At 44.2% G+C, this 18,045-nt stretch overlaps 1 long non-coding RNA gene across 1 annotated transcript; it reads right to left on the reverse strand.

The window, feature by feature from the left end:
* Positions 1,062 to 17,745, reverse strand: LOC106509159. Its single transcript, XR_001306459.2, has 3 exons — positions 10,865 to 17,745; positions 3,378 to 4,502; positions 1,062 to 2,436 (listed from the first exon to the last, which is right to left on the reverse strand). It is a non-coding gene; the product is annotated as an uncharacterized LOC106509159 (long non-coding RNA).

Genomic DNA, 18,045 nt, shown 5'->3' on the forward strand with positions numbered 1-18,045 from the left:
TCACAGATGTGGCTCGGATCCCGCATTGCCGTGGCTGTGGCATAGGCTGACAGTTGCAGCTCTGATTTTTCTCCAGCCCAGGAATTTCCATATGCCACAAGTGTGGCCCTGAAAAGGGAAAAAAAAGAAGAAAGGAGATGAAAGAAGGAGGAGGAGAAGTCCTGACAGAAATTGTGCTGTTGTGCTATGATCAGAATCCAGAACATTTGGAAAGACTGACCTTGGTCCACCTCTTCTTGTGCAGCTGTGTGCAAGTTACTCAATGACTCTGCATCACCAGTTCCTTTGCTATGAAATACTACAGCTGCCTTAACTCCCACCCCATAAGTTACCAAAAAGAGTGAGTTATTATTCCATAAAAAGCCTGGCTCATAGTGGGCTTTAAGTACATGTTAGCTCCCTCCTGTCTGCCTGCTCTGACTTTGAACAAGTTATATAACCTAAGATTCAGAAAATCTCTTAAATGGGTCCCTTATTGAAATGTCAGTATATTCTCTAACCTTAAAGATTATAGGAATCCTGTTTGTCTCAGTATCCTAATACTACTAACATCAGGAAACTCAGTTCTTCCTGGGATGCCCCTGATCCTGGTCCCCAAACTACCCTCATCCAGTAAGGGGCCAGGTGACCCCTGGAATCTAAAAGTCAAGCCTGGATGTTCCCATGTGGTGCAGCAGGTTAAGAATCCATCGTTGCCACAGCTCTGGCTCAGGTCAAAATTGCAGTGTGGGTTTGATCCCTGGCTCAGGAACTTCCACATGCTGCAGTTGCAGCCCAAAACAAACAAACAAACAAAAAACCAAAACTAGCTTGGTTAGAAACAGCATAGAAAGACAGATTACCCTTCAGTCTAGATGTCAGGCTCACTCCAGTGCATGAAAAATTTCTGAGCTGCAACAAATTCCCCAGGATTCCCACAACTTTTGGAGGCTTTAGTAATTTAGTCATCTCTACCTACAAATAACATGCAGAAATGCTGAACTGCTGCTGGTTGTCTTGCCTCAGGACCACCACATACATTAAACACATTATATCTCTACAATGACAGACTTAAGACATTCCAACCCAGAATTAGCAATACCTGGGAAATTATGGCATTCAAGCTCCCTCACCCACCACAGACATCAACAATCAATCACAAAACCATTCCCCATTGTATTTTTTCAGCCAAGCACTCCAGGCAGCCACTACCTATCAGTCCCAGTGGCCTGCAAGAGAAAACCAAATATGTTTTAGACAAGTCCATAAATGAGGAAATGAGGACTAAATCAGCAGTGTTACTTTCCTGGGGTGATACTACTAAGCTGTAGAACTGGGTATTAGGACCTTGTTTTTTGTTTCGTGAGTAGTCTTTGCTGCAACAGCCAAAAAGTATCTGAGGTGTATCACCTATGGCCATAAGTGTTTTAGATCGCAAACCATGATGCGCAGAGTCACAGAGTGGAAGGTTTGCTGCTCATAAGCCAGAATACTAGAGAACTGTGATAAGAAAAGTCTTACGTTAGGTCATTGGTTAGGCTATGGCCAGATAGCAAGTAATAGCATCTTCTAATTATTGAGAATTGTGTAGGGAAAAAAAGAAAAGCTTTGGCTGCTGGGATTTATTAATGGAATTTCCAGTAAATAATAACAGTCACCTCAGAGACAAAAAATAAAGTTATGCCCAAGTGTGGTAACGAAGCTCTTGGAAATTATGCATACAAGCTCTGTCTGCTGCCAGCCGCTAATGACCCATGTCCTTGAAATGGAATCAGGTCATGGAAGGTTGTAAACATTGCAGCTTTCCTGTCTCCTCTCAGGAGCTTGCTCACACACATAATCCATTCCCATAGCAGTTGCACTGGACTTCAAGGGAAAAGGAGAAGAAAAATGTTTTCCACAAGGAAAGTAATGCTATTCATTCCCATCATCCTTTACAAGAGTCTAGGAGGTGAGGGGAAGATCCTGTCCCCAACATCCTCAAATTCCCCCTCCATCCCCAGACTATTGCCTAGAATTTCATTTTAGGGCCTTATCTCTCCAGCTCAGTCCTTCTCAAAGAAGAGGCTTCACCTAAAGGGCTGGGGTTTTTTTCAAACCACACTTGTAAAACCCAGCCCCACCGCCAGCTATCCTCTCCAGCCTCTCCAACACACACACCATCTCCTCCACCAGGTGAGAGCCATAGCAAGCTCTTCATGAGCCACAGCAATGTTGCTTGGAAAAAAGATTGAGCATCCTGCATAGCCTAGGGCCCTGGTCCCAGTGGAAATTGTAACTGCCTCTAGGAAGAGTCCAGCCTGGAAGTCTCTGCAAATGACCGGGGAGAGTGCCTTACATTTATTCACGCACTTAACCCTGGGTGGTCAGCGGCTGCAACATGCCAGATAAAGGCCTGAGCACTTACTCTTGCCAAGGAGAGTGAGTTCCAGGCTCTGTTCCCAAAGACTTGGTGGTCTGCAGAGGAAGACAGACACATGATAAGGGTAAGACTTCACTAGAACAAGTAGCCTAGAAGGTGGTTAAGAAGCCTGACTGCATGGGTGTGAATCTCAGCTCTGCCACTTACCAGCTGGGTGGTCTAAACCTCTCTGTGCTTCACCAGCCCCATCTATAACCTCAGGAGAATGGTTTTATGTGGGTTAAATGAGTTAATTTTTTTCTTTTTCTGGAACACCCCTAGAGTAGTGCCTATCTTATAGTTAGGTAATAGGCTCTGCTTGATAAAGAAGTGCTATAAATAGATGTCTTGATGCCACTGGAGCCCACAGAATAGTCTGGGGGTTCAGGGAAACTTCAGAGAAAACATGACCCCTGAGATGCGGGAGGGGGATGGGAAGTCTGACACGGAAATTCTTCTACCAAGTGACAGGTGAAAAAAATGTGACATTTGGGGAAAACATGTTCAGTGTGGCTGCAAGGGTAGGGTCAGCTGGGGAGTGGAGGAACAGAAGCTGAAAAGGTGGGCAGTAGCAGATTGAAGCTGGCCTAGTCCAACCCACCAAGCAGACCTCATGCCACTGAAGGTTCATTCACCTGCATGTGCCATGGTGAGACTAGGCTTACGAAAGCACTCTGCACATACCAAAAATAAATGATGTCTTGGATTTGCTTCACACTGATGCTGGGAGTGTGGGGTTTGGGGGCTTAAAAGAATGGGGGCACTGCAAACAATTGCCTTTGGAATGGATAAGCAATGAAATCCTGCTGTATAGCACTGGGAACTGTATCTAGTCACTTATGATGGAGCACGATGGAGGATAATATGAGAAAAAGAATGTATATATGTATGTATGACTAGGTTACTTTGCTATACAGTAGAAAATTGACAGAGCACTGTAAACCAACTATAATGGAAAAAATAAAAATTAATTAAAAAAAGAATGGGGGCAACTCACACTGGCAATGAGTTGATGGTTGTTGAGGGTGGGTGATGGATATGTGAGGGTTCTTGATCCTATCTCTTGATAACTGTAAACAATTATCTTGAAAGAGCAGCTGGGAGAAAACTCTTAGACATCACCTCCCTCTGCTATTTATTAGTAGTCATATATACCTTAGTGTGAAAGGAGGAAAATTTTGACCAGCATGAAGAGGAAAGAAGGGGTGCCTGAGGTAGGAAGGGGCAAGACAAGCAAAGTTAAGGAGGAAAAGGCAGTCATTAGGGAGGCTGGGCAGCCCAACACCAGTGAGCCCCCTTCCCCTCCCGCAGACTCCCCCACCCCTACCTAAAGAGTGTGACTGACACAGGTGTTACCAATATGCTCTCTGACCTCTCAAGGCCAGACGACTGCCGCTCCAGTCCCCTTAAGTCTAATACTAACATGTTTCCCTTGGGCCACCTCTGACCAACTTCCCCCCAACAAATGCCTTCCAGGATTGCCCCGAGCGATTTTAGCATCCTGGATGAGGAATGTTTTCTGAAATGAATGTTGTCCGAGGCCTGATCTAAGATGTTATCACACCTTGTATCCTTTCCTCGAGGACGAGGAGTTCACTGAACACACTGGGTCATGGGCAGGAGCTGGGTTAAAGCATGAGAGAGCCCCAAACAGCACCGCCTCCTGCCACCACTGCAGAGTGATCCTCTAGGAGGGTCAGAGAGAAGGTCAGCCTCTGTGAGACCCAGGAGAGAAAATTATCAGGAGCCACTGATGATAGACCAGGTGTTGCTTGTTCCACAGAAAGAAGATAAATTGAAGCCCATGCATGCAAACTCCAGAGCGCAGGAAGTAGTGAGTGCGCCTGCGCTCGCTCAGGAAAGAAAGGGCTGCTGGGCGGTTGAGGGGGGAGGTCTTCGGAAAAACAGGGGCTTCTGGAAACATGCAGGCACCTAAGGCAAAAGGGGGTTTCCCAAGAAGGGAAAATGTTATTTTTCTAAAGTAACGCTAAATCTAAAGATGCTGGCCTATTCTAACAATTAAGTAGGGTTCTTTCCTGTATCTTCTTCCTGTTTCTGCAGGGGGACGGAGAAGGTTCTTGAGCTGCCCATAGAGAAACTTCTCTCTTCCAATTCTTCTTCTCTGTTGGAATAGAGGCAAATGGGGGATTAGAATCGTCCTGTGAGCTGCTTTGACATCTGTTGTAAAACTAATGACAGTAGACTGACTCAAGGTTCTTCCTGGGGAAAAAGCATAGGGGGGTTTGGGGGAGAAGAAGAATGGCGGGGTTGGTGGGAAGAAACCAAGAGAGAATGCCCGCTCACAGCTGGTGACGGCGGGGGGGGTGGGGGGGGAGGTTAGTCCCGGCTTCCCAGCCTCCTGCCCTCGCTGCGTATCGCCAGGTGCCAGACTATGGAGAAAGGAGCACTGCCTCCCTCTGCTGGAAAGGGCTCGTAGGGCGGGATCGAGCCAACCCAACTGCTGCTGCTAGGCCTCCTTCCTGGTCATCGGTTGTTAGGCTAATGGGTGGAACTTAAAGAAGATGCTGTCTAGATGAGCCCAGGTGGGAAAAGAAATGGAGAGAACAGAGGGGCCGGGCTGACTACCACCTTCCATAATGAAAAATCAAGCCCCAAAAAACTCCGTGGTGGCCTAGCCGTTAAGGATTCGTGTTGTCAAGGTTATGGCCCAGTTTTTTTCTGGCCTGGGACTTCCACATGCCCTCGGGCAGGTGAGCCAAAATAAAAAGTGAAAAAAGGGGGCCAGTAAATCCTGGGTGCTGCCGCCCTCTACGGGCTAAATGGTGGACTAGGATCATTGGCCCCACTAAGGTGTTCTGAAGCTGGGCTACACCCCAGTTTCCTACTGGGAAACCTTGTGGGGTTAATATGAGAGAAGCAGAGGTGGAGGCAGGAACCAGCTGCAGCCTTAGTTTCCCCAGAAAGAGAGGCCAGGTTGCCTTACGGCAAATCTGATGGCCAGTACCCTTCTCATCTAAGGGCAAACCCTACCATTACCCTGCAGGGAGATTTAACATGTGCAAATAGTTTGGGGTTGTCCTGTGACTGGAACACCCTCTGACATTTAATGGGAAAGGCCCAGCACTGCTAAATATCCTGCAAAACAAGGGAAAGTCCTGAACAGAAAAGATTTCCACTCAAAATGCTACATGGTTTCCCCCTGGGGGGAAAAAAAAAATGCTAAGTCCCTGCTCTTGCTGGATCCACCCCCATACACACACACCAGATCACTGTTTCTTGAACATAGGGATTTTGGGACTCCTGAATGTGTGTTCAACAACCTCTACACAACCCAACTTGAACAGTACATCAAAAGTGTTTGCAGTTCTGGAAACTGGTGATCATAGGATTGTATACACAAATGCAAGATTAGGCACTAAATATCACCTGTTGCTATTGGTTTTGATGGTAATGAATGGTACAGAATAGGCATCTGTTAATCTTGAGAAGGAAGTCACAATTGCTACAGTGTTACCAGGAATACTCACATCCTCAAGAGTGTGCCTGTGAATCTCTTCACTATAAACCAAGGATACAGACAAAAACTTAATCTTTGCAGAGGAAGGTGTCCTGGTTTCCACAGTTCAAGTGCAGCTGCTTAATAGACACAGGGGCAGCACCTGAGAACTCAAAGGTGGTGAGAAACTGGTGGTGAGACCCAGCAAACTGGGTTCTAGCAAGTCCTCCAGATAATCCTGTTGCTTGCTGAAATTTGAGAACCACCCAGCTAGGAAACAGTTATTCTCTTGAGATGTGGGTGCCTTATTTTCCTAAATGACGCACCCATCATGACAGGCAACAGCTGAGAGCACAGAGTAGTGAGATGTGTGCAGAAGAAACTAGGCCCAGGAGACCCAAAAACCCCTCTTCTAAATTTTACTAAGTCATTATCAGCCCTGTCTTAACTTTCCGTGAAGATGAAAATGTCCTTTATCAGTAGGTGGCTGTTGCGTGTTAGATGTGTGGATGGTGCAACTGAGAAGTAAATCTTTTATTCAATTTAAATTTCAATAGCCACAGGTGGTTAGTGGCTAATCTGTTGCACTGAGGAAGATTGATCAGACAGTTTTGTATAAACTGGAAAGCCTCACCCAAAATAATCCTCAGGGGAGAAAAAACACAAGCATGTTGGTACAGCTAGAAATCACATTTCTCATTAATCTTAAAAAGAATCTGTCACCATTTCCATTAACAGTGTCAGAGTTAAGGAAATGCAATTTATGCACAGACTCAGTTACTCAGATTTAAAGAGGTCTGCCTTTTCTAAATGTTGGCAGGCAGCAGACGCCCGACATGGCAGCTGTGAGCCCACCAGCTAATGGACAGAGTGAGAACAATGAAGGCAAATGGGACCATTTCAACAGCTAATCTTTTCTTCTCTTGACAGATTTTAGAGACACCCTGTCTTATTCCTTCTAATCACTGCGCCTCTATATACTAAAGAGGACACAGTTAAGTGGTTACACTGTGGGGTTTGACCCACAGCAATGAATTTAGCAGGGATAACTGAGTGCTGGGCAAAGCAGTCTTCCAAAATGGCAGGCCATTGTAGCAAGTCCCATAGTTAACACCATTGGCATCTGTCATTTGGCCATTCGGTGCCCACTTTGGCTGGGAATCCCAGATTGAGGGGCTGTTTTAATACACTTCAGAACACATGAAGGACTCCCAATGAAGGGTCCAGTTGAAGGTCTCCTCTGGCCAGCAAACAGGATCCACATGCACTTCTACTCTAAGCCTCATTATGAGCCTATTGACTTGCCTAAATTTGAGCCCTTTTAAATGTAATAAGTGAATCAGCCACAGCTGAAGTGAAGATGAGCCTATCAGTATTTTCTGCAAAATTGGGGCCTCAGTCCAAAACCCTGAGCCTGCAGAGAGATGGAGAAGCAGGTGATGAAAATGGGGAGGGGAGGGTGAGACAAGTCCCAAAGTGACCAAGAGGTTTGGAAAAGATTCTGAAAGGTGTGTATTAAAGTATCAGGCAATGTGAAGCCACATGAAAGAATGAATAGCAGATAGGGGAAAAATTAAATGGCTGCACAGAATAAGATCAGGGTTTTTTCTCTCCAGACCAGCATCCAGCCTATGTTCTGCCTGGTGGCTTTTGCACACACCAAGCTACCCTCTGAAGACGGGGCCCATCGTGAATGACATCTTCCAAGGAGTCCAGCACACTTGTGGGCTCAGTGTAAACCTTTCAAATAATAATGATTTTGAAGTCATGGTGACTTGCTAAGCCAGTGTATCTCAAACTCTCGCATACATGTATCACCTGTTTCAATATGTTAAACTATGTTAAAGTTTGAATTGCTATGTCAGTAGGTCTGGAATGAAGCCAGAAATTCAAATGTCTAAAAGTTCCCAGGGAGGCCAACGTGTGCTGGTCCTCAGACTACACTTCAACAAGCCTTTATTTTCTCTGTTGGTCATAAGCTAGCTCGTCTGGCTGAGAATCACACCAAGAAAGTCAAGGACATCAGTTGGATCCCCATCAGCAGGGTCCCTCGATTTTACAGCTGCAAACTGAACCTGCAACCAGCAGGTGATCTTGGGAAGAGATGCCCATCTGAAGTTCAGCATGTTACACATGGGCTGCTGGGGGGGGGGGGAAGACCCAGCCCTGAGATCTTAATGAGTGCTCTTCCCTGGATGTCAGTTTTAGACACAATCACTCAAGCAGGATTGCAAACTAGTCTCCTCTCTCCCACTGACTAGATGGTCTCAAGTGGCTGTCTACAGAGCTAATCTGAGGAAGATGCTGAAACCAGCATTAGGCTCTGCTGGAAGAACTGTACTGGATGGGTCATGTCTGTCTGTAGGGGAGGAAGATGGGGAAAGTGGCAGCATAGCTGGCACGGGGCAGACCCTGAGCAGGTATGAAGCTCTGGAGGAGGCCTGTCTTGCCTTCTCTCAGAATCCAGAACAGAGGCTGGGGACGTCACGGGATAAATGCCACAGTCCCTGAGAGCACACTCAGCCTGAAGTCCCCCATGCTGCTGTGTCCCACACACAGGCTACAGCTGAATAATCAAGCCCCAGATCACCTGACTCCTATCACAAAGAGGCTCTAATAACATTCTTGGGGTATCCTTTCTCCCCCAACTAGGCTGACTGTCTCACAAGAGAACATGCATCAAGGGACTTGGGGAGACTGAGCATAGACTCCACGTTTTTGTAGAAAACTTAAAGAATCCAGGAGCCCTAAGTTTAAGTCCTATTTCTGCCACTTTTAGAAAAGACACTTGACTGCAGTTTCCAGCCATAAAATGGCATTTAAATAGGTGGCCTCAAATTCCCTCTGTACTTGTAGACTGTAGAGATCTATAATCTTAGAGGAAATTCAAACAATTAGCACCAGGTGCCCATCCACAAGTCAGAGCTGCAGTCGCTCCCTCTGTGGCAAATTGGATTTTTTGAAAGGCATTTTGGTCCCTGGTTAGTGACTGCTGTTCATACCCTCAAGTTCTCCAGGAAGTTGAGTCCATGTGAGAAAATGAAGTTGGCACAGTTGGTACTTCCTGCCTGACAAAGATGAAGTATGAAGGTCTTAATTCATTTTTTAAAGGTTCTGGGAAAAACACTGCCTTTTCTAAGATAAAAGTACTGATCCTCAAAGGGCAATCCTGACCCACCTGTCTGAAAATTACCTGGGAGAATTAAGACTGAGGGGTAAAGGGTGGAGGAAAACATTTTTTAACAAGAACTATTCCCCTCCCCCATTCAGGTGATTCTTCTGCACATGGAAGTTGAGACCCACTCACCTGGGGCTTTGTCCACCTCCAGAGTGACTCAACTTGTGGGGAGAAAGGGTGAGGAACATGCTTCATACACAAGCTGTTCTCAGACAGTAAGGACTAAGGATTGGTTTAATTAGGTACGTCTGGTGTCAGCCTCAAGGTTGCTTAGTAGACGGGTGTTTACTCGCTAATGGAATCAAAACAAAGTCCTTGGATAAGAGATCCTGTTTTACGGCTACTGCTTTCTTTTCATTGGTTTCACACCAGGCATTTTAACAGCATGATTTTCTGCCTCCAGTTGAGGAAATGAGTGTGCATGCCATTCTAGAGTGTGATTCAACAAGAGCCAGGCACAATTTGAATGTTGATATATTTAAAAAGCAAACATGCTATCATATAATCAAGTTTACAGTATGACCACCAGCTTGGTGGCCATGAGGTTCATGGATCACTCCAACTGTCCTACACATTGAAAAGCAGAAATGTGATATCAGTAGTGCACCAGACCTTTGATTCATTGACATGTTTTCCCTGGAGTGACCAGATGTCTGTAATGTAAAACACAAAAACATGACTTAAAGAGAATGAAACAATGTTTTAATATTACTTAGCACAATTTTGTCTCTGACAGGATTATGAGCTACAAAGGGCAGGGAGATAGACTCTGCCAAAATTAGCCATCATCATTCTTGTGGCTATTGCCAAGTCTCTGGCAATGACTCTCAAGTGGTGTTTACCCTTCCTGGAAAATGGCCAGGCCTGGTAACGTGATTTGATCTGATGTGACCAATTGAATAACTGAAGGGAGATTGTTAGCAGAGCTTAATCCTTAAGAGATCTGGCAGGTTTCCCCTCACTCTCTTGGAAGAGGAAGAGAGGAAGGCCTCATGAGGAAAGCCAGGCCAGTCTGCTGGGGGATGGAGCATGTGCAGTAGAGATAGGCCATCCTAGAGGAGAACCCTCTAGGCCAACTACTCCTAATTGATCCCGGGGTTATGGACACACCCTGAGTCAACTTGGTCCAGACCAGAACTGGCCAGCTGAGTGCAGCCCAAATTTATGACCCAGAGCATTGTGAACTAAATACAAAGTTTTTGTTTGAAGCCACGAACTTTTGGTATGTTCATTACATAGGAAGAGCTAACTTATACACAAGTAAATTATATTTGTGTTTTATTTATCTTGACCTCCCAGCACAGTGCTTGGTATAATGTAGCACTCAAGAATAAATGATGAGTAGGTGAAGAAATGCACAAATCAGTGTGGTTGGGCAATGATTCACCTTTAAGTGCTACACTGTCCATTGTACCATGGAACAAAGTATCTTTCTTCCTTGAGCTATAAAAAAAGGACCATTTCAGAACACTACCTTTTTGACAGCAGCAATGTCTCTGTTAAATGACAGGAAACTGATTACCTCCTGCTCTGAAGTCTGAGGCATATGCCTCCAATTCTCTAAAGAACTGAAACAACTGAAACCATTAAGTAATTACTTTTTGAAAGTGCATTCTCTGGAAATCTTTAACCTATCTGTAGAGCAGCCCTGAAATGCAGACACCCTATATCACAGAAATGAGGCCCCCTGTGGTGTGTTCCCTTAAGCAGAATTACTGGCTATATCTACTTGGGGAATAATTGGGGGCTGTGAGAAACTGAGTGAGGTATCTGAGTGTGCTTGCATGCCCCCTCCAGACTCTGACAGTGACCAACCTGCTGTTCATAAAAGCGCTAATTCTATACAGACCTGGTAACAATTCAGGACTCCAGCTAACATCCAGGCAAGTGATGAGTGGGCATCAATCTATGAAGGAACCCAAAAACAATATTAAAAATGAAAAAAATCTTTGCATATATTTATACTACTCAATATTCATGAACTGTTAAAGTTGCCGTTAACAAGGATGAAATTCATAGACTCAAACTGTTCAATATGACAAAGCTTATGGTACTGTGTGATGATTCAGCTTCTTTTACCACCTGTCTGTAGTATTTGTGAAACCTTCATTTATAGGTTAGACTTTCACTTGGATGGAACCTATCATTTGTATGTTAACATTTCTTACCAAGATTGTTTTATCATTTGTCTATAACAAAGTAATACAGGTCTCTCAAAAATAGCATGAAGGAAAACATAGAAAAGATAACTCATCCAGATCTTCTTGGAAGAACTTAATGCATAGTTCAGGACTTCTTGAACCTGCTTAGGAAGGGTATGCAGAGGTCATGAGCATCGTCACATAGGTGCATAGGGGGCCATGGTTCCTAAGGTAGCTTCTAGTTACAGAAAACTAGAGGAACAGTTAGTAATGAGACACACATCTTATAAAGTTCATGTGCTTTGGGAACAGGTCAAGACTCAACTCTGATGTAAAACCTAGAAATTTCACTTGCAGGAATCTAGTCTACAAGTATACACAGAAGGATATTTAAGGATAGCCTTTGCAGCATTATTTGTAACACAAACTAGGGGTGGGAGGACTGTCCCACCAGTAGGAGATGTGGTTAAATAAACATGTTACATTTATTCAATGGATTATTCTGTAGGCCTTAGAAGGAATAGCACATTTTTAGTTGGTGCTGCTATGGAACTAAGTACATTACTAAGTAAAAAGGAAAAGTGCAGGAAAATGTATGTTGGACTACCATCTGCATATATGCAGGAAAAAATTTTATCTAGATATGCAGACGCTCAACTGTGTTTACATGTGGAGAGTGGGACTAGACGATAAAGTATTTTCCTAGCTCTAGTCTAGGAATGACTCTTTTCCTCATTTTCCCTTTTGTTTACTGTTCAGAATTTTCTCTTGTGCATATGCTATTTTCATAACTGAAAATTACAATCCTACCCATCAGTTAACTGCAGTAAAGTGCAGAAACAGACATGACTCCACCCCACCCCCCTCCCCGTGTTCATGACCCTTTGCAGTATGACCTTGCAGCTCCTCCCACCAATAAGCAGGGTTTTTTCCACCATTCCTTGAATTTAGGCAGGACACGTGCCTCACTTTGTTCAGTAGATTACAGCAAAAGTGACCATAGAGTTCCATGTCTAAGTAGGCCTTGCCTGCATTCTTCCTCTTAGAATCCTATCAGTCTGCCATGTGATCAAGCCCCAGCTATCCTGCTGGAGGATGAAAGAGATCATGCAATGAGCTGTGCCCTAATCCCAACACTCTAACTGATAGCCAAACAATCTAGACTTGTGAGCTAAATAGATGCGATGGTTCTAAACCACTAACTTTGGGAATGGTTTGTAACATAACAAAAGCTAACCATATTCCAAGCACATGACCTTTGGAAGAATGTTTCCTCTGTTGTAAAATGGGGATAATAACTACACCAATTACGTAAGGTTTTTGCCAAAGTTTAAGTGAGATAACGTTTAGAATTTCTCCTTCCCAGTGCCCAGTAGTATATGAATCTTGAAGGATGAACAGAGGGAAGTGATCCCCCACACCTGTTTGGAAAGATGATGCTGTTACCTAGCGGCACAGCCTTGGGCTAGAAGAGCCAAAATCAAGACTGTGTGTGTGTGTTTGTGCATACACGCACACGCATGCACACATGTACAGACTTGAAACACTGAGGAAGGTCTTCCTGGTCAGCTCTTCTAGAAAGAGCTCTCTTGGCCCAGTGACAGGACAAGCAAGTCTATGCCCTTGGACCACTTTCTGACAGATTCAGAAATGGAGAGAAAGCCCAGGAACCTTGCCAAGCAGGGCCATGCTGGAGGTCAACAAATGGCAGGGAAAGGGTTACAAAACTCAAACAGAAGTCCTTACTTCAGCAGAATTGGTTATCACAGCTCATAGCCCCTTGCCCTTTTCATTATATTAGGTGCCTATACTGTAGACGCACAAGAGACTCTCCCCTTTGGGGAACAGTCTTCAGGGACAATATATGATAATAAAGTCGTATTACTCCCCTAAGACTGCCAACCTCAGGAGATTTCATGTAGTGGCTGCAGATAGTACAGCCTGCAGGCCTCAGGCCCTTGCGAGTGGGGGGCTCTGAGCTGCCCTGCTCCCTCAGGTGATTCCAGAGGAAAATCTCCCTCTGAGAGGAGTCCTGGGGAGCAGCTCCATGAGGGTCTTAGAGCAACAGAACTGGTTAAGCAATATAGGAAAGCAAGCCTGCCTGGGCCTGCACAGTCTTTTGCCAGAGTGAGGCCTGAAGGAGAGCAGGGAGAGACTGGTACAGCCCTTCCACAGAGAGAAGACCTCATCATTCAGCCCTGCAGGGCACTCACAGAACCCTGGAAATGAGAGGACAGCCACCAGCTTGCCCATCAGAGGGGATGGGTGGGGGCCACCCAACTGTCCTTCAGATTCTGTACTGGGAATTCCACCCTACGAGAAAGGCCAAGAGAAAAGGCAAGAAGCATGGGGGTTGGCATCCTAAGCAAGAGGAAGAGTACGCAGAGAGGCACAGCATGAGGGAGGTTAATGTACCTGAGGGCAGCTGGAGCTGACCAGCCTGTGAGCGATGGCACTGTCAGGCAATAACACACGTGGTGGTGAGGGAGGCCAAGTTGGCCTAGAGAATGTGAATTTCATTTTAAGACCACATGATCTTTTTCCTTTCAAGTGGGAAGGTGGAATTAAGCACAGAGCCTGGCAGGTTATTCTTAGATGGATGAATTAAAGGAGAAATGAATCTGGGTCCTACTGAGCCTTCAATTTCAGCAGTCTGTTAACCTGGGGGAATTCTTGCTCAATTTTTATAATAAAAGCAGTTACCATCTACTGAGTGCTTATAAACAAGTGCTATCTCACTGGCTCTGATGTGTGGCCCAGGTCGTAATTATCAGGGAAGTTTTTCAAATGCTAATGGATGGTTCCCACCACCAGAAATTCTGATTGAACAATCTGGGTGCTGCTCAGTACTGGGAGTTTTGAAATTTTCCAGCAATACCAATGTGCAGCCAGTTTTGAAACCCATGGTCCTCTCACATTGAATCATCATAGCATCCTCATGAGGTAGACTCATTATCTCCACTGTGCAAAGTTGTTGTGCAAATAACCCTATTGGAACATGGCGTGAAAGAAAGGGAGACTTGAATTCATGAGTCAAGGAGCCGATCAACTATCAGCCTAGCTCAAAGTCTCTCATTGGTTGAGCACAGATGAAGGGTGGGGTTGCTCTGTCTTCCCAGAGGGAGAGGCACAAGGGCAGGGGGATGCCCCCTACTTTCCTGAACTAAAACAGTGAGAGCAAAAAAGGGATAAAGAGGAAGATGGTAGGGATTCAGCTAAGGAAGGAGAGCAGTGTGGATGCTGACAAACTCTTCCCATCCTCCTACTATAAGCAGCTGGCTGCTCTTTTAATAATTCTTGGTCTTCTCCAGAAAGACAAACACAATCTACATAGATGCTTCTGTTAGCAGCTGCAGTAGTTGGTTTCAAAGATGGGGGAACATTTTGTGATATTTTTTCCCCTTAAATTTGAGTTACTGTGATTAAGAATGCATCGTGTATAGTAATACAGTAGCTGGAGCTGGGTGTCTAAGATGGGGACAGCATTGGCATACTTCATTACCTCAATGCATGTGGTCCCCAAAAAGTGAGTGTTGAAGGTAGGGAAGCCTCTTCAGTTCCAGAGTTGCCTATGATCAAACTTTACCCAATTTCTTACAAATGCCTGCTGCATTCATTAGGCCTCCTCCTTGGTTTTAAGTAACAGAACCCAGCTTGATGTGGAGTCAGCAAGAACTTATCAAAATGTCACAGGAGTATCTCACCTCACATTGACCTGGAAGGGAATAACAGGGGTGGCAGTTTGCCAGGGAGAATCACCACCTCCTCTTCCAGATTCACCTTGAGAACTTGAAAAACGTCAATTGCTGACTGACCGCTGAAGTCAGAATCCCTAGAGGCATGGACAAAGCATCCCTATTTTCTTTTAAAAGCCTCCTCATACGTTCTTCATGTGGAGCCAGCTTGGGAACTATTGGTCTAGAATAAAAATAAAAGCTGATGTGTATTGAGGACTTTCTAAGCCTAATTATAGGTAGCAATTCATTTAAATCCCAATACTTAATGAGGTGGGTACCATTTTATCCATTTCACAGATGCAAAAGCTGAAGTACATGGAGGCTTCAATAGTCCAAGAAATCTTAGAACATGACATGGGTCCAGGAGAACAGCTGGGAAAGCATTTGAGGGGTGGCAGGAAAAGGAGCACAGGGGCCAGTGGGAGGTAATGTTTTGTAGCATAAAACCAGGTGACAGTCTCTGAGGATGCCCGTTATATATCGGGATGACCTCATCACACAGCTCCCACATGAGTGCCTATGTGGCAACCATGTGGCAACTGAGAACAGAAAGTGAAGGAGTGGTATTTGTGTGTGTATGGTTGTTTTTTGGTTGTTTGTGGGGGTTTTGTTTTTTTGTTGTTGTTTGTTTTAAGCTGCGCCCATGGCATCGTGAAAGTTGCCAGGCCAGGGGTGAAACCAGAGCCACAGCAGTGACAACCCCAAATCCTTAACCACTAGGCAACTGGGGAACTTCAGTGATGCTCTTTTTAACCAAAGCTGCAATAGAAGAATTTTGGTCGTTAGAACATCTATCACCAAGACCAGATTTGGGCTCAGAAGGCAAAACTGATGGCCTTTCCTATAGAGAGTGATCCTTGGAAATTTAAGGACAGCAAGGGCTGAAAAACTTTATTACAGTCCATATACAGAGAGCAATTCTGAGCTCTTCTCATGACTTTCAAACGTCCACCAGCTCCTATCCACTGAACAGGTTTAGAAATGATAACAAAGCCACTACCAGTGATAATTCCAGATACAGCTTCGAAATACAATGTTTCACTAAAATAAGAAAAGCTTCTGGAGTAATGGCTGAGTCTTGGTCTGGGTAGGAAATGTTTAAGACGACTCTAGAACATACTGTTCTAATGGATAACAAGGAAATTACCAACTTATAGAGTCATGTCAGAAAAAAATGAACCCACTTGAGACTCAGTGGCCAAAGTTGGATCAAAATTGAATATAAGTAATATTTGTAATGGCTTCGAGATACATCAAATATGTTAAAATCCATGAGTTCTTAATTACAGATAGCTAATTTTAAAGCAGTAAATAAAAGAATCACAATATGATCTTTATCACTGGGTAATCAATGAGGGGAATTTTATCTTTATACAAGTATTCAAACTATTAAAAAGGTATAATAGGATATGACCATTTTGCAGACAAACCCCATTGAATCACTAGGTGTGGGCACTTAAGCATCATTGACTTCTTACATCATAAAAAGATGACCAGACGAGTTTATCTGCCTCCTATAGATTTACCAAAGGAATCACGCCCGAGTCTTAAGCCAATCTCTAGATCCAGCTACCAATTTGAAGGAACTTGGTGAACTATTCATAAATATGCAATCAGCAAATCCAGACTGTGGAAAACTATGTGGGTCAAACGGACCAGATTCTTCCACAGATAAAAGAAAACAGATGGCAGGGAAACATCCAGATTAAAGGATATAAGACTGAAAGACTTAAAAGGCCTATCCCAGCCTTTTAAATGTCCCAAACTGTAATGGATGCACATTTGGATGAAAACTGTTTAGAAACGTGGGATATTAATTACCTGTAGGAAAAAGGACAGGAACTGTGGCTGGAATAGGGGACTGATCTAAGTGGGCTTCTGTGGTGGCTGTAATGGTTTAGTTACTGACCTAAAAGTGTTTGCCCGGGACAATTCATTGTCACATATTTATTTTGCTATCTGTATGCATCTTATTCAATTTTTTCAAATTAAAAGAGTAGTACTGGTGAGTTCTAGACTCAGAAGGAGAGCACCTGCACCCTCAGTGAAGACAGACAGCACTGGTATTTGGGGATGTGAGAGTAGTGACCCATAAGTTCATGGTTGACCAAAGTCTTGAAATCTCCGAGATGAGGCTCTTAGGTAACCATAAAAAACATTAAAGTAATAAAGTTATTTCCATTTCAGTGTCTCAGGAATTATTCTAGCCTTTTGAATTAATTTCCCCTCCACCACTGTCACCTCTCCCTACACCTCTTCATTTTATTTCCATAAATATGTATCGCAAACTTCTTACATGAAAAGCACCTGTGCTAAGCACTGTAAGACACAATGCAGAAGACAAACTCACTGCCCCTTTTGAACCTTGTATTCTAGTGAAAAAAAGTAGACTGATAAATCCAGCAGTGACAAATGTTGTTGGGTCCCAATAAGGAAATAAGCAATGCATTATTTTAGAAACAGAGTGTGGAGTGCTGCTACAGCTCATGGGTGAGGAAAGAGCACAGAAGAAATGTGTATTCTGGGGTTCAGAAATAAGTAGGATTCAGTTACGGGTAGAGCAGGTGAAAGAACATTCTCTCATCTCCATCTGCATTGCCACTACTGTCATCCAAGCCCACACTCTCTTGCCTGGACTTCAGTGCTCTCTTGATATACCTCCAGGCTCACCTCTTGTCTAGTCTACTCTAAGGAGCCTACACAGCAGCAGTTTGTGATCTTAAAACTTCCAGAAGGTGGACATTAAAGGGCCCTGAAGTGAAGAAGAGATTGACAGGGTCTTTTTTTTTTTTTTAAGATTTTTATTTCTTCCATTATAGTTGACTTGCAGTGTTCTGGCAATTTCTACTGTACAGAAAAGTGACCCAGTCATTCATACATTTTTTTCTCACATTATCTTCCATCGTGTTCCGTCATAAGTGACTAGATAGAGTTCCCTGTGCTATACAGCAAGATCTCATTGCTTATCTACTCCAAATGCAATAGTTTGCATCTATGGTTGACAGATTTCAAAAGCTGAATGAATATCATTACAGCTACTGTGAGAGGCAAGTGGCATAAGATGGGAATGGAAACATGATAGGATCTGATTGTTCAGGGTCCCAGAGGCCACAGTAAGGAACAATGGGATGCCTTCTTAGGTTCACAGCAGG

This window comes from Sus scrofa, chromosome 1 (genome assembly GCF_000003025.6).
Source record: "Sus scrofa isolate TJ Tabasco breed Duroc chromosome 1, Sscrofa11.1, whole genome shotgun sequence".
Taxonomy (NCBI): domain Eukaryota; kingdom Metazoa; phylum Chordata; class Mammalia; order Artiodactyla; family Suidae; genus Sus; species Sus scrofa.